At 35.3% G+C, this 14,087-nt stretch overlaps 1 long non-coding RNA gene across 7 annotated transcripts in view; it reads right to left on the reverse strand.

Annotated features, from left to right (window-relative positions):
- Positions 1–606: 606 nt before the first annotated feature.
- LOC148125410 (uncharacterized) overlaps positions 607–14,087 on the reverse strand; it is a 108,543-nt gene continuing 95,062 nt past the window's right edge. For 4 of the 7 annotated variants that reach the window (XR_015744084.1, XR_015744080.1, XR_015744086.1 and 1 more), the window contains 2 exons: positions 7,471–7,759; positions 6,932–7,031 (listed from right to left, as the gene is read on the reverse strand). This is a non-coding gene — a long non-coding RNA (uncharacterized LOC148125410). Of the gene's footprint in view, positions 1,577–2,252; positions 2,356–2,587; positions 2,626–6,931; positions 7,032–7,470; positions 7,760–14,087 lie in introns of those variants that run through there. The other 3 variants (XR_015744081.1, XR_015744083.1, XR_015744085.1) reach the window with 3 other exon arrangements.

A 14,087-nucleotide genomic window follows, 5' to 3' on the forward strand; every position in this document is an offset into this window, starting at 1 on the left:
TCCCTATTTGGAAAACTTGGGTTTTTTTTGTGCCATAATTATGAATGAGGGAATCTTAGCTTCTCTTCACTATCTACCAATACATGTGATAAATCCTATACTTTCCAATTTGCTTTGAGACAAAAGTAATTCCTCTGGTCAGGGGCGATAGAGACTTTGTAATGGAATGCTGGAGTCATATTAAGAGAGATTTAGGAAGTGATTCAAGATGGCTTTTAAAAGCTTTTTGAAGTGTATGCATATGTTTTGGGAAACTAGAAGAAGGCAGAGAGTAGGTGAGACCACTTGGAAGAAACAGAAAGAAGAAGAAAAACAGAAAGCAGTAGCAGGATGCAGGATGCTTGGAAAGAAAGGGAGGAAGACTGAGGTGAAATTATAGAAGAATGAAGGCCTTGTAAGGCAGTGAAGTAGGAGAAAAAAAGAACTGAAGGATGGAGGGTCCAGATCTCTGAAATTCTGCAGTGAAGTTTGAAAAGATATTATCAAATACACCTAACACTTTATGGACAGGATGTGATGCATAGTATGTGATGCAAAGTTTAGAAATTTGGTTCTTGCCTTGTTTAGTTATGAGTTGGTCATTGATTTATGTTTTCCAGGCAGAAAAATCACAATTAATTTTATTATGAACCAGAAATTTGATGATGTGGTTGCATAATGAACATTTGTTTTTCTTCCATAATCTTCAATGACATCTTAAGTTAAACTGAGCCACCCAGAGGCATCCATAAATGGACAGTCATATACATTTAATATTAATGATAATAATCCAGTCTAAACATAGGGCTGACAGTGTGACCAACCAAATAATATATTAATATTCTTTCAATGTCTCTTTGTTGGATTTAGTAACTAGTCCTCCTTTGTTCTTCTCTCTATTGTTCTATTTTTTCTGAATCCAAACTTTCCAATATTGTTAGTATTAGAATGAGCTGCTTTCAAAGACCTTTGGCCAGTGGACAGCAGCAATAGATAGAGATAATCGTCACTTTTGTCAGGGGTGCCTGTGATGGTCTGAGTACTCTGCCAGCAAAAATGGGTTCCCAAGCTCTGTTTTTGGCTGTGACAGCCTCCTGCAACCCTCTACCTGTGAAAAAAGAGTTCGGGAGGTCCGCATGTGGCCTTCCCAAGCTCCATTTTCACTGGCAGAAGCACCACGGGCTGGCCTTTCACTATTTCCAGGGCGGCCCTGCGAGTACCCTGTGGGCTGGATCTGGCCCCTGGGCCTTGAATTTGACACCCCTGATATAAAGCAAGTGGAAATACATATCCAATGCTTTATAAGAATTTAAGATAATCTCACTTAACATGGCAGTTCTGCCTGTATTTCTCTCACTAAATGATGCATTCATACAGAATAACATTATGTTAATGCATTGCTTAGGGATGCAATTCTGGCAAGTTATGGCATAAGCACAGCCAGGTTGGGGAACTGAGCTACTTTCAGCTAGGGGAGGGTGCATTGATGGCATGGATCTTTTCATGTATCTATTTCAGATGTTTCACATGTTGCAGATGCAGGAGATGAAGGCAGAGACATGTTCTGCTTCAGTATATAGATGAAATCATTCATTTTCTGTAAACCAAACAAAAGATATGGGATATGATATTTAATTGTCAACATCACCGGTTTATAAGCATTTTAGAATACAAATGTATCTATAAGCAAGCAGCAAGTTAATTATAAGCAGAAGGTAACAACACTGTTCTTCTCAGTTATGCATGTTTTCTTCTTACATCAAATCAATTTTAAACAGCATAGTTTGTACCAAATAAATCATTTGCTCAACACTGACTATTTGACACGGACTGTCAGTGAATGTTGTTATGTCCTGATACTCTCAGCACACCTGCTGGACTTTGTAAATCAATGTTCATTTTTTCCCAAGCACTGTTCAACAAATACCAACCTGAGAAGAGGTGACCCTTTTAATTCCTTAATATAGGCTAGAGTTTGGCTTGATTTATGGAATCTGAGTGACCTATTCATAAAATATGTATCTGCAAGATGCAGTTTATGAGAAACTTGGCTTTTGGGACACATTAATTCTAAGTGGAGATCCAACTTTCATGTTTTATAATATAACTTTGACAGCTGTAATTTCAGATTAAAGATTTTTCATTCACGTTCTCATCCTGATTGCTCTGCATGGGCCTTGTATTACCTTAATGTCAATAGCAAGTGTTAGTCCTACAGGGAGTCATCTAATAAACAGCTGCCATTTAAAGTGGAGACAGAATATTTGTTTCACCTGGCTTATCTCAAGGATGTTGTTCTTTATCTGAAGCTGGTAATTCTTCAAAAAAAAAAAGGATGAATTCTCACTATTGTCTTCTTTCTTTTCTTTGCAGAACCTAGTTAAAATAAACACCAATACTCTTGAGTTTTTCAGAAATCCTTTGTTAGCTATGTTCTGTGCATCCAAATTGGTCATACACACTGTGCGTCCACAGATCAAAACTTTCATATCTCTTCCTGTGTAGGAGTTTATGCTGTAAATTTTATAAAACCCTTTTAACACGGATATGTAGATAATTAAAACGGTTTTACAGCTTTTTACCAATCATTTACTTCATTTACACTCACCTGCTTTGTTTCTAGAAAAATGTAGATTCTGCCTGAATCTAGAAGAAGAAATAAAGTAGTTTCAGAAAGGCACTGCTAGAAATAACTTCTTATACTAGATTTTATAAGTCATTTCATGGGGGAGAGGGTAATGCCTTTATTAAGTAGTTGCCTTTTAAATTTTCTTAATGTGACAGCAAAGGATTATCCTTTCTGGCTGTATTCTATAATGTGTGGGTTTGTGTATGTATATACAAGACTGGAAGAGATTTCAGGACTAATGGTCTCTTTCATGGATAATTAAACTGCAAAACAAATCAATCAGTTGAAACAGCTGATGAATTTATTATATCTTCAGCAGTTTTCTTCATCCTGATGTTCTTGATGTGCACTAAAATTACAAGTCCCATCACTGTATAGCATGACTATTTACCTTCAAGGTTTACATCTATCTGTAATATTGATTGGCCGATCCTTTATAAGGAAACATAGATTTATGTAATTTTCCAGTTCTAAATGCAAAAGCTGTAAAATTTTTAAAAAGCTGACTCTATTTATTAGATCTTTTTTCATTTAAAAATCATTGTATGTATTAATGCATGGAACAATAGCCTAAGAAAAATATTGCTATTATGACAAAGGAGTATAACCAGCAAATAAACCTTTTTCATGTGTTCATAAATGATTTTCCTATATATCATTTGCCAATTTGGAAATGCTCACAATGTTTTTAAAGGCATCTATTAAGAGAGCTCGGAAAAATATTCAGTTTTTATTGGTTACAGCAATAAATATAAACTGCAACATTTATATTTCAAGTCTGGTTCTTAACCAGACTTGAGCCTGGTTATTTTCTAACATTGGAATGCTGTGGTCCTATATAGGACAACATATAATTTGTTAGTTGGTTTAAGCATAACCACACTTAAAAAGTGAAATATTTTACAGATGAGGAAAGGGACTTGATAGCCATGTGGTTCTCCACTTCTATGGAAGTTCATAGATCTCCATTGAGGTAAATATTTGCTGTAAAATCTTATATCCAATTGTATTTTTCTCCTATGTATTTTATTTTAAATTTGATATATGGTATAGAGCAGTATTTTTCAAATTTGATAATTTGAAGATGTGTAGATTCACTCCCAAAATTTCTCAGCTACATGTTTGTTGAATTCTGGGATTTGAAAATCATTTGTCTTAAATTGCCAAGTTTAAAAAACACTGATACAGAATCTCAATGTGTGTGTGTGTGTGTAAAGAACTTGATGCCTCTGTATAGAGGCTACATAGATTTCCTGAATCCTGTCATCTTCAACAAATCTCTATCTTTATTTTACCTTAAAAAGAATAAATCTGACCCTTTCAGTTTTTGCGAACATCACATGATTACATTACAAATCTAATAAGATGTTGGCAATTGTTTCAGATAATTGCTTTTGAGAATGCTTAACTTACCATTTTTTTCTTTCCTTAACATCAGATACCTATTTGCATAGTTCTATTCACCATGTTGTGTCTCACATGGCAAGGCTAATAGAGAATAAAATCAGGAGCTCGCTATGTAAATATCTTAGAATATGAACATCTACATTTCAATTATGCTTCTGTGTGAAAAATAAATTATGTTGTCTTCATTACAGTGTTGTCCTACCCAATGTAACTAAAAGAATGAATCAGCTTAAGGTATTAACACTAAGTATTTTAGGAAAAATAATATAAAGCAGATTTTGCAACTATGTGCATGGAGCAAAACAGACTTTCATTTAATAGACTTGTCACAGTTCTCAAAGATCTATATTATATAGGATATTGTACTTCTTAGACTGTGTTAAACATTAATAATTAGAATTGCAATAATTTCTGTCTGAGTCTCAGTGTTCTGGGTACAGTGAAAGATACATGGTGGAAACTAAATTCCAAAGCTACTATCCAAAAGTATCAACAGCAACAGCAACAGCACTTAGACTTATATACCACTTCACAGTGCTTTACAGCCCTCTCTAAGTTGTTTACAGAGTTAGCATATTGCCCCCAATAATATGGATCCTCATTTTACTGACTCGGAAGGATGGAAGGCTGAGTCAACTGAGTCAAGATTGGTGAAATTTGAACTGCCAAATTGCAATCCAGCAGAGGTAGCCTGCAGGACTGCACTCTAACCATTGCCCCACTGCAGCTCAATATATTGTCTATACAAGGGACCTCAAGTTATCAGTCAGTTAAGGCACCAGGCAAGAAACTTTAAGAAAGTGATTGCTATTCCCATCTTAGTCACTAAGACAGCTAAGGCCCTTTGAATCAGTCACTCTCTCTCAGTCCTAGGAAGGAAACAATGGCAAACTATTTCTGAAATCTTTCCAAGAAAACTACAGGGACATGTCTAAGCAGTTGTCAAAAGTCAACACTGATTCAGATATAAAATGGAAAAAAAACCCAGTAAAATCCTGTTTTCTCCTTATGTTATATGCATAAATAAGGAACATCAGAATTTCAGTTACAGATACATGGATAAAAACCATGCAAATTACTTATCTCAGCACTATATCTTAATGCAGTGAAACTTGTTCCTCTAAGGAAGATGATGAAATGAAATTCAGATATGATGCTGAAAATATCAAAATTCATTGAATATTAACTTCCTAATTTATATACAGGAAAATTTTTTGTAAATAGCTTAAAATACTACTACAGCTTTTTTTTAGCACATTGTGAATCTATTTCATCATGGCATTAGCCAAATTTTGGGTATTTGACTGCATGCCATTTCAAAGGTGAATACTTAGTGATTTACAGGGAGTGAAAGAAAAGACCCACATTCACTTAGGAATGTAGCTATAAGCCTTAATTGATTTAAGCTGTAGATTAATTAGCAAAATATTTGGTTGGCCAGCAGGAGATCTGTTTTAATAGTTGAATAAATGATGAACAGTAAGACTAGCAGTAAAGTATAGCTGGTTTCTCCATATACAGTATGGAAGAACTATTTTGGGGGAAATTCGAGGTGGAAACTGTTATGTCTGTGGAACTGGTTGGAGTTCCCAACCAGGTCCGCTGTTTGAGCGGGAGCACCAGCCGTTCCCATTGGCTGGCTCTGTTTAACAGTCGGCTATAAAAGCCGGCTGTCGAGCAGAGCCAGCCCCGTTGTCGCCAGCTAGTCTGCCAGTTAGCAAGCAGACGCCTCTGGCTAGCCTTCGACCGTATCCCACCTTCGTCGCCAGTGTTGTAGAGCGATGGTAAGGAAGAGGCAGGAACCAGAGCGTACAACGAACAAGGCTTTATTGCAGAGAATAAAGGGTTGTCGCGTCTGCTTGCTAACTGGCAGACTAGCTGGCGACAACGGGGCTGGCTCTGCTCGACAGCCGGCTTTTATAGCCAACTGTCAAACGGAGCCAGCCAATGGGAGCGGCTGGTGCTCCCGCTCAAACAGCGGACCTGGTTGGGAACTCCAACCAGTTCCACAGACATAACAGAAACTATCATCCCTGTGGAAGTAAAAAGGTCCTATATGAAGAATTTCTCAAAATAGCTTCCTAGCAAAGCCAGTAGAAACAACTCATGTTTTGAAAATTAGTCTCCTACCTCCCTGGAACCACAAGGGCAAAGTCTCTATGAGCAAAGGATCCCATAAAGTCTTCACTCCAGTAGAGCTGATGGGAGGCCATCAAGTTGGGTTCTGGAAAATGCCTGTCTCTATTTGCTTAGTATTAAATTGTATAAGTCTCCTGCATACTTATGACTGTCTAACAATTCAAGGGCACTGGTGATATAATTTTGGCCATCAGTGTCCCTGATTCTCTCTTTTATTATTGATTTGGTTTTCTCCAGGATTAATTGGCCTAAATATTCAGGAAAGAGACCAAAACTGTAAAGTTCTGCCATGTAAGTGCAGTATCAATGGTATTGATAATTATTTGACAGCAGCAGACACATCAAGCCTGTAGGATCAACTATGATTCTAAGAACTGAGATTTGAGGCCTTGTCCAGGCCTCAGCCTTAAGACATATTATCTTCAAAGCTCAGTACTGCATTGGGGGTGCATTTTGGAGTGCCAAACAAGATCTTGAGAAAATTTGAATGATTTCATAAGCTTTCAGGTATGAGCAATGGTCAAGTATCATTGGATCTATAGTCTAATGCAATTTTCTTAGAACCGAGTGAAATTACATTTCTACAATTGTATACACATTTATTTACTAAAATTAATATCTAGAAACCTTATTTTATCCATTCTTGGCAGAATAAACCAGTAAAATATTAACCTTAGAATTAAATGAAACGGGTTAATATCTATTAATAATTCTATATGTGTAAATAACAATTAAAATGCTCTGTTTATATTAGTATTTATTAGGAAACATGTTAGTTGCACAGGCCAATTCTAAGCAGTTATGGACTTAATGTGTTATGCTGGAATGTGACTCTAGGATTCATTTGAGGATCCTTCCGTTCCTTTTGGGATAGGACCTGTAAATAACAATAATTGGATAATCGATTAATAATATTTATACATTTCTACTATGTACTTGGTAAGCTATTTTAGATATGAAAACTTATATAACAAAGGTTTTTTTTCCAGTTCAGTTTAATTATCCATGTGGAAAACAACAAGATATTCCAGGAAAATTGGGGATAGAAATCAGTCCGGAAGAGGCAAAATAAAGTACTGAAAAACTAAGAAATCCCTGAAACTCATTATTTCTTGAAAATGGAAGAAAGCTAAATTTTAAGTATTTATCCTTTTATACTTTCTTTTTAACATTCATACATTTCTTTTAATGCATACATATTAAAATGATGCAAAAAAAGTAAAAGAAAAAATTGAAGCTCATTTGCAGCAAACAATCATCACCATAATTTTAAAAGTTTCCATCCATCCTGGTACAGTCAGTGTTTCAGTATTTACCAGAAACAGATGTAGAAAGTCTCTGGGGGCTAATAGGCTCTTGATTGGTATTTGTTCAGCACAGCAGGGTCTGGTGTGTGATAGCTCTGCTTCTGCGTATTGATAAGTGTGGGCTGATGACGGGAGGTATAATTTGAAGGCTGGAAGAGGCTTGTTAGCTTTCTGTTGCTGGATGGAATGAAAGACACTTGTTTATTTAGAATTCTTAAGGCTTCCAGGATCACTGTGAAATCTGTTAGTAGGAATTTTTCCCCTCCGAATTTTCCTTCATGTCTCTCAGTGGAAGTATCTGGTGATGAAAGAACTAACATGATTTATCTGTTCCAGAACCTACAGACAGATGCTGTTTTTCTCCTATCTGCTCCCTCCTTCCCCCTCCCCTGGCTATTCCTCTCCCCAACCACCCCACTAATCCTCAATAAACTGAACAACAGATGAAATCAGGTGGGCAGTTTTAATGCCTGTAAAGTTAGCTAAAATGGTGTTTTTACAAAGTAAAATTATTTTAAATACAATCTCCCAAATAATGAATGAAATGAATGATAAATTTATCCAGGTAGTAAACAATTCTACATCCTAATTGCTACAATGTATATCTGGGTAATATTAATTTTTCAATATAATTTTAATTTTACAGGCTTTTGACAATTTATAAAAAAATGACAACAAGGAGGGATTTAGAATTTAAATTTCACTGTGTTTCTACTGGTTTCTACAGTTGTTTGATGTCAGACAAATTTTGAGAAAATTAGAGTATTTTCTTGTATTATACTTCTCACTATCACATTTCAAATACCATATGTGACTGTAAGAGGATATAATTTAGTATTCAGACATTCTCCCTTTAGAAAATTATTCACCCAAGGTGAGATTGTGCCCCAGCCTTGTGTTCTTCTGGAAGGTCCTCAAAACTTTGTTTTCCATTGGGGGGGGGAATCCCCCAGAAGTGTCCATTCAGTTTTGTGTATGTGTCTAGGTTTAGACTGGATTTTAATTATTACCAGTTTTTAATTGTTTTATTTAAATTGATTTAAATGTGATTGTTAGCTTGTGTTTTTACTGTGCATACTGCCTCAGAGTTACATGTAAGTGAGGAGAGCAGCTATATTAAATAAACAAATAAATAAATAAAGTGGGAAAACCAGATGGTGTTATCAGAATAATCAAACAAAGAAACTGTTCAAATACTTGTCTTCCTGTAAAAGAGAATTGATGTAGCTCAAAGTTGAACTAGGAATCCTTGGTGCTTTCTGAGCTTGGATGTTTGTTTGCAAACAATTCATAATCAGATTAGATAATATCTTCAATGCTACAAATGCTAATGCTGAAGATGTTATCTAGTTGAGACAAAAGGTCTCCAAGCAAACAACCAAGCTTAGAGAGCACCAAGGACTCCACTTCTGTTCTGATCCATAGAATCTGGAATGTCACATTGGTATTATTGAATTGGTATTATTCTTATTCATTATTCTCAGCTGATGTAAATTGATGCAAGGAAGAAACTTGGAAATTGAGAAAGTTCAGGGCTATACGAACTGTACTATAGCAGATCTAAACTACAGGTGAGGAGTCTGTATGAGGAAGACATACCAAAAGGCCAATTGAATATGAGGTATAAAAAAAAAAATATTGAAAATAGTGATGTCACCATTAGAATTTTCTTATAAATCAATGTGTGACAGCATCAGGAATGTTCTGTTCAGTTCTGGTCACTATGCTTCCAAAATGACATAGTGGAACTAGAGAAGGTTCAAAGGAGGGCAACTAAGATGATAACGGTGATGGAGCACTTTCTGTATGAAGAAAAGTTGCAAAATTAAAGGCATTTTAGTTTAGAAAGGATGTGAGAACTTAATTGAATGTATTCAAGCAAAGCAAACTTGTTTCAATGAGTCTTAATACTTAAAAATATAACAGTTAAATACTTGATCAGTTTTGGGGAATACATTCTATAGGTCTCCACACCCAATACTGTATTCTACCAAAACTTTTTTCTTTATTCATATTGAAGTTTGTAATATAAGAATTTAGGGAAGAAATCTTTCTTTAAAAAAAACAAAACTAATTTTAAAAGTAGTAAATACAATAGCTTGAAGGCTGATTTAAGGCAATCTAGCAGCTTTGTCAAAATGTCAGGTAGATTTGCCCTCAAAGACCATCCCATTTTAGTGAAGACTTGTTGACCTTGTTGATATAAACCAAATGTCTGCAACTTAGTTCATTCAGGCAAAAGTTTGTGACCCTTAACCACTACATTAACATGTCTAATTGTAACTGACAGGGCAATTTCCTGGTGACTGTTGTTTGAGAGAAGCAGAGTTTGAAGCTACTAGCAATCTAAGACCTTTGACTGTCATATTAACACTTCTAATTCTAATTGACAGAGCACTTAGGCAAATGCAATCCAAGGACTGTTGGTAGACAGTTATATTTATCATCTGATAAAGCAGAAACACTAAACTAAGAAAATACCTATAGATACACAAGCTCATTGAACTGCTTATTTAATATGCATATGTTCCCTTGATAGTCCATAATTTAGAACTATTTTAACTGACACCTTATAAGCAGAGTTAGTTTAAACCGTTCTTTCACCAAACCAATAACTTAAAGCAAATCTTGATAAAGTGAATTGCTTCTGCTTTACTCAAACATCCTTCTAAAGGAGAGAGAATACCTTGTTTTCATTTTAGTTGCAATTTTTTCTTTAGTCATGTTAATTGAAAAGTTCCATATATGTTACTTTTTCCTGGAAATATCTTTTTATTGCAGTCAGCCAGTTTTAACTTGACATAATTAAAAAAAGTATTTTAAAAATTGAAATATTTCATTGCCAGAGAAAAAAATGATAAATACTATTTGATTTGTCCTATAATTAAAAATAAGATAGAGACATGTCTTATTCCAGTTGATGAAGGATAATTTGCTTTGAAAAGAGAAGAGAATTTGGCAAAAGCTCATCTTCAGAACGCAATACTTTTGTACCTGTATAGTCTTGACTTTCACTGTATGTTCATGTCTCCAGCCATTTGAAACTATCTTGGCTTTACAAGCTTAAATTTCAGCTTTTGCTTTAGGTATTTTATCCTACCTTTATTATTTTTAGAAATAAATCAAGGCAGCAAATAAATCTAATACTCCTTCCTCCTATTTTCCCCTCAACAACAATCTCTGAGGTGAGTTGGGTGGAGAGGGTGACTGGCCCAAAGTCATCCAGTCTGTTTTCAAGCCTAAGGCAGAACTAGAAGTCACAGCCTCCTGATTCCTAGCCTGATATGTTAACCACTATACCAAACTAAGAAGCTTCCTTGGTTCAATTTGAGAAGCCAGGAAGGTTTCAGAGCAATAGAAAGATCAGCAACTGAAAATAATATCAGTTGTCATATCTCCTGTCACTTTCGTCAATAACAGATAAAAGATAACAGATAATCAGAGTTGGAAGGGACCTTATAGGTCATGTAGTCGAACGCCCCGCTGCCCAAGTGGGAGATCCTACACCATTTCTGACAAATGGCAGTCCAATCTCTTCTTGAAAGTCTCAAGTGATGGCGCTCCCACAACTTCGGAGGGCAAGCTGTTCCATTGGTTTATTGTTCTCACTGTCAGAAAGTTTCTCCTTATAAATAAAATGAACTAAAATAAAATACAAAAAGTCAAAAATTCTCAAGCAGAACAAGAATAAGGTAGGAAAACTGAAGCTTCTTTTATAGGAGTCTAAATTTTTTGAAACATTGCAATTTAAATTTTGGCACAGTACAGGGAGTCCTCAACTTAAAATCACAGCTAAGACCAGAATTTTGGTTGCTAAGTAAAGCAGTTGTTAAGTGAATCACGTTTGCTTACTGGTCATAAGTTACTTTTTCCAGTGCTGTTGTACTTTCAATGGTCACTACATGTTTCTCAGGTAATTTCCCATGTATTTGTATCTTAACAGAAAGCCTTCCTTTTCTGTTCCTTGAGTATCTTACAGAAAGCCTTCCTAATAATGCAAACAAATCCTTTGTCTGTAAGAAACCAAATACTGAGTAGGTCAGTGGATAAAATGAAACAAAATTACTTAAAATGAAACAAAATTATCACTTCTGTTCGCTCAAGTAACCCCAGTCATTTAAAAAGAACTAATGATTCTAGATCACATTTCATATGCAGAAGTACTAATTTCAGGTGTAATAAACTGTGTTATTAAATAGTTGTTTCTGAAGTTTCTCTTTCTATAGAAGAGTATAAGACAAGTATATAGAAGAGAAAGAAGAATACTCTTTCTATTATTCTTTGAGTCTTAGTATTGCTTACTCTGGAATGGATCCAAAAAACATTGCATCTTGATGTTGTATTTGAATGTTGAACAACAGCTTTCTATGGCATATCTTTTTTTAAAAAATGTGTTTCAATCATAATACATAATATAGTATCAACCTCTACAGGTCAAGCCACAGGAAATAGTTTGTTATTAGTGATTGGATATGCAACCCATTGAGCATATCCAACATTGATCTTTTTAATGGTTTATAGGACATGAAGCTGACAACCATTGCACCAATTGTAATGCACGTTCCAAACTCTTTTTAGAAACAGTGTATATGGACTGTATAGCAGTAATCCATCTGGTATATGCATTGTTCTATTGGTAGAAGATAGCTGTATAAATTTGCTTAATAAATAAAATAAATATATACCATATACCAATCACCACAACAAGCTTGTCCCATAAATTACTTGGGCTCAAAACAAGAAAAAACTGATTGTTTTGCATGTTTTACTCTGAACTCTGAATCCATGATTAATCACTCTACTAATCAGGATTAGATATACCTAACAAAGTTGAAGATTCAGTTTGTTTATCCTTGTTTGAAATATTATCATGCCAAGCATAAGTTCCAAACTTTGATATGTTTTTTGGTTGTTATAAATAAGTATTTGGCCACACAAATGCAAAACTATGTATCTTGTATGCAAAATACATCTATGTGTTAAAGTAAACATAAGTTTGGTCTAGTGGTTAAAGCACCAGGCTAGAAGCCCAAAGACTGTGAGTTCTTGTTTGGCTTTGGCATGAAAGGTGATATGGTGGCTTTGATTCAGACCACTCACATCACAGAGTTGTTGTTTGGAAAACATTATTAGATTTTTTAAAATTTTTATCCTGCCTTTATTTCTTTTTAGGTAACTCAAGTGACAAACATACCTAATACTCCTTCCTCCTCCTATAGGGTTATTTATAAAAATAATAAAGACAGAATATAAATAGAAGGAAGGAAGGAAGGAAGGAAGGAAGGAAGGAAGGAAGGAAGGAAGGAAGGAAGGAAGGGAGGAAGGAAAAACTAACAGAAAGCCACTGTACAAGATCTGTCTTGGTTGGAAAGTTTGGAATGATCAGAAAATAGTACCAGAACTTCTGTTGCTAAGTGAGTGAGTCACACACAATTTTACATTTTTTTTGCCACAGTAATTAAGCAAATCATATGGTTGTTAAGCAAATCCAGATTTGCATGGACTTTGCTTGTTGGAAGCTGGCTGGGAAAGTCTTAAATGGCAATCATGTGACATTCCCTCCCCCTCAGGATATTGCAATTATCATAAAAACATGCTGGCTGATTGACTGCATGATTCACTTAGCTGTAATTATTTTAATCATGTGACTGTGGGATGCTACAACAATCATGGGTAGTCAAGGACTATCACAAGTCACTTTTATCAGTTGAAGACTACCTGTTATATAATTGGCACTGGAACTGAATCGTACCTTATGGTATTTGGGGATATGGGACTTGATCTATGATTGTGAGCGATAGATTCCATAGGACTGTGATTATTACAAAGCTTCCAAAAGCAACCTGGTAGGGGAGCCCCAATATTTAGCCTTGCTGAACAGACCAGCGTTTATGGGAAGTTTCCCCATCTTCTTGATTAGGAACACACATATGGATATATGGTGAGCCATGCACAGAATTTAATAATATGTTATCAACTTCTCCCTACTTTCTGAAGCAAGTTAGCAATTATGTCTTTTGTAACTACTCCACTTTACTTCTCCCCCGCCTTTTTTGCTTACATTTAACACTTAACATTGAGAATAAGTGACAGATTAATAGGTAACTTTGTAGACACTGTATGGGGCGATTTGTTACTAGAACTTTTGCCAAAATACCACACGTCTTTGAGAATAAGCATATTATCCACATTTATATGCACAGCAGCTGCTTGATTTGTTTAACAGAAATTTTGTAGCAGCACAAATGACAGTTTAGCATATAGGATTCCTAAATATTAAACAGTAAAACTCTAAACATATCCCTTTGTTCTTTGACAGGGATCTCTGATTATATATTATCATATTATAATCAACTAGTGCAAATGAGTGACAATTAAATTTACTTTATAGAAGAAAGGAAGTGACTATAATGAAGGATTATAGAAACCACTTCTAGGGCAAGGAAGTTTCTTCCTTCCCTCATTGTTCTCCTCTTTTTCAACACAGTGCAATGTTAGGCAGTGAGTGACCAAGCTTTCTGGATAGTCATACTTTGATCTTAAATGGTGGGTGGGCCCCCTGCCATCTCATGTTGTGTCAGCATATTTCTCTTCTAACATTATCCATCCTTCACATATTCTATTTC

The sequence above is a fragment of the Pseudonaja textilis genome, chromosome 6 (assembly GCF_049901715.1).
Source record: "Pseudonaja textilis isolate UNSWEBS1 chromosome 6, rPseTex1.2, whole genome shotgun sequence".
In the NCBI taxonomy this organism is placed as follows: domain Eukaryota; kingdom Metazoa; phylum Chordata; class Lepidosauria; order Squamata; family Elapidae; genus Pseudonaja; species Pseudonaja textilis.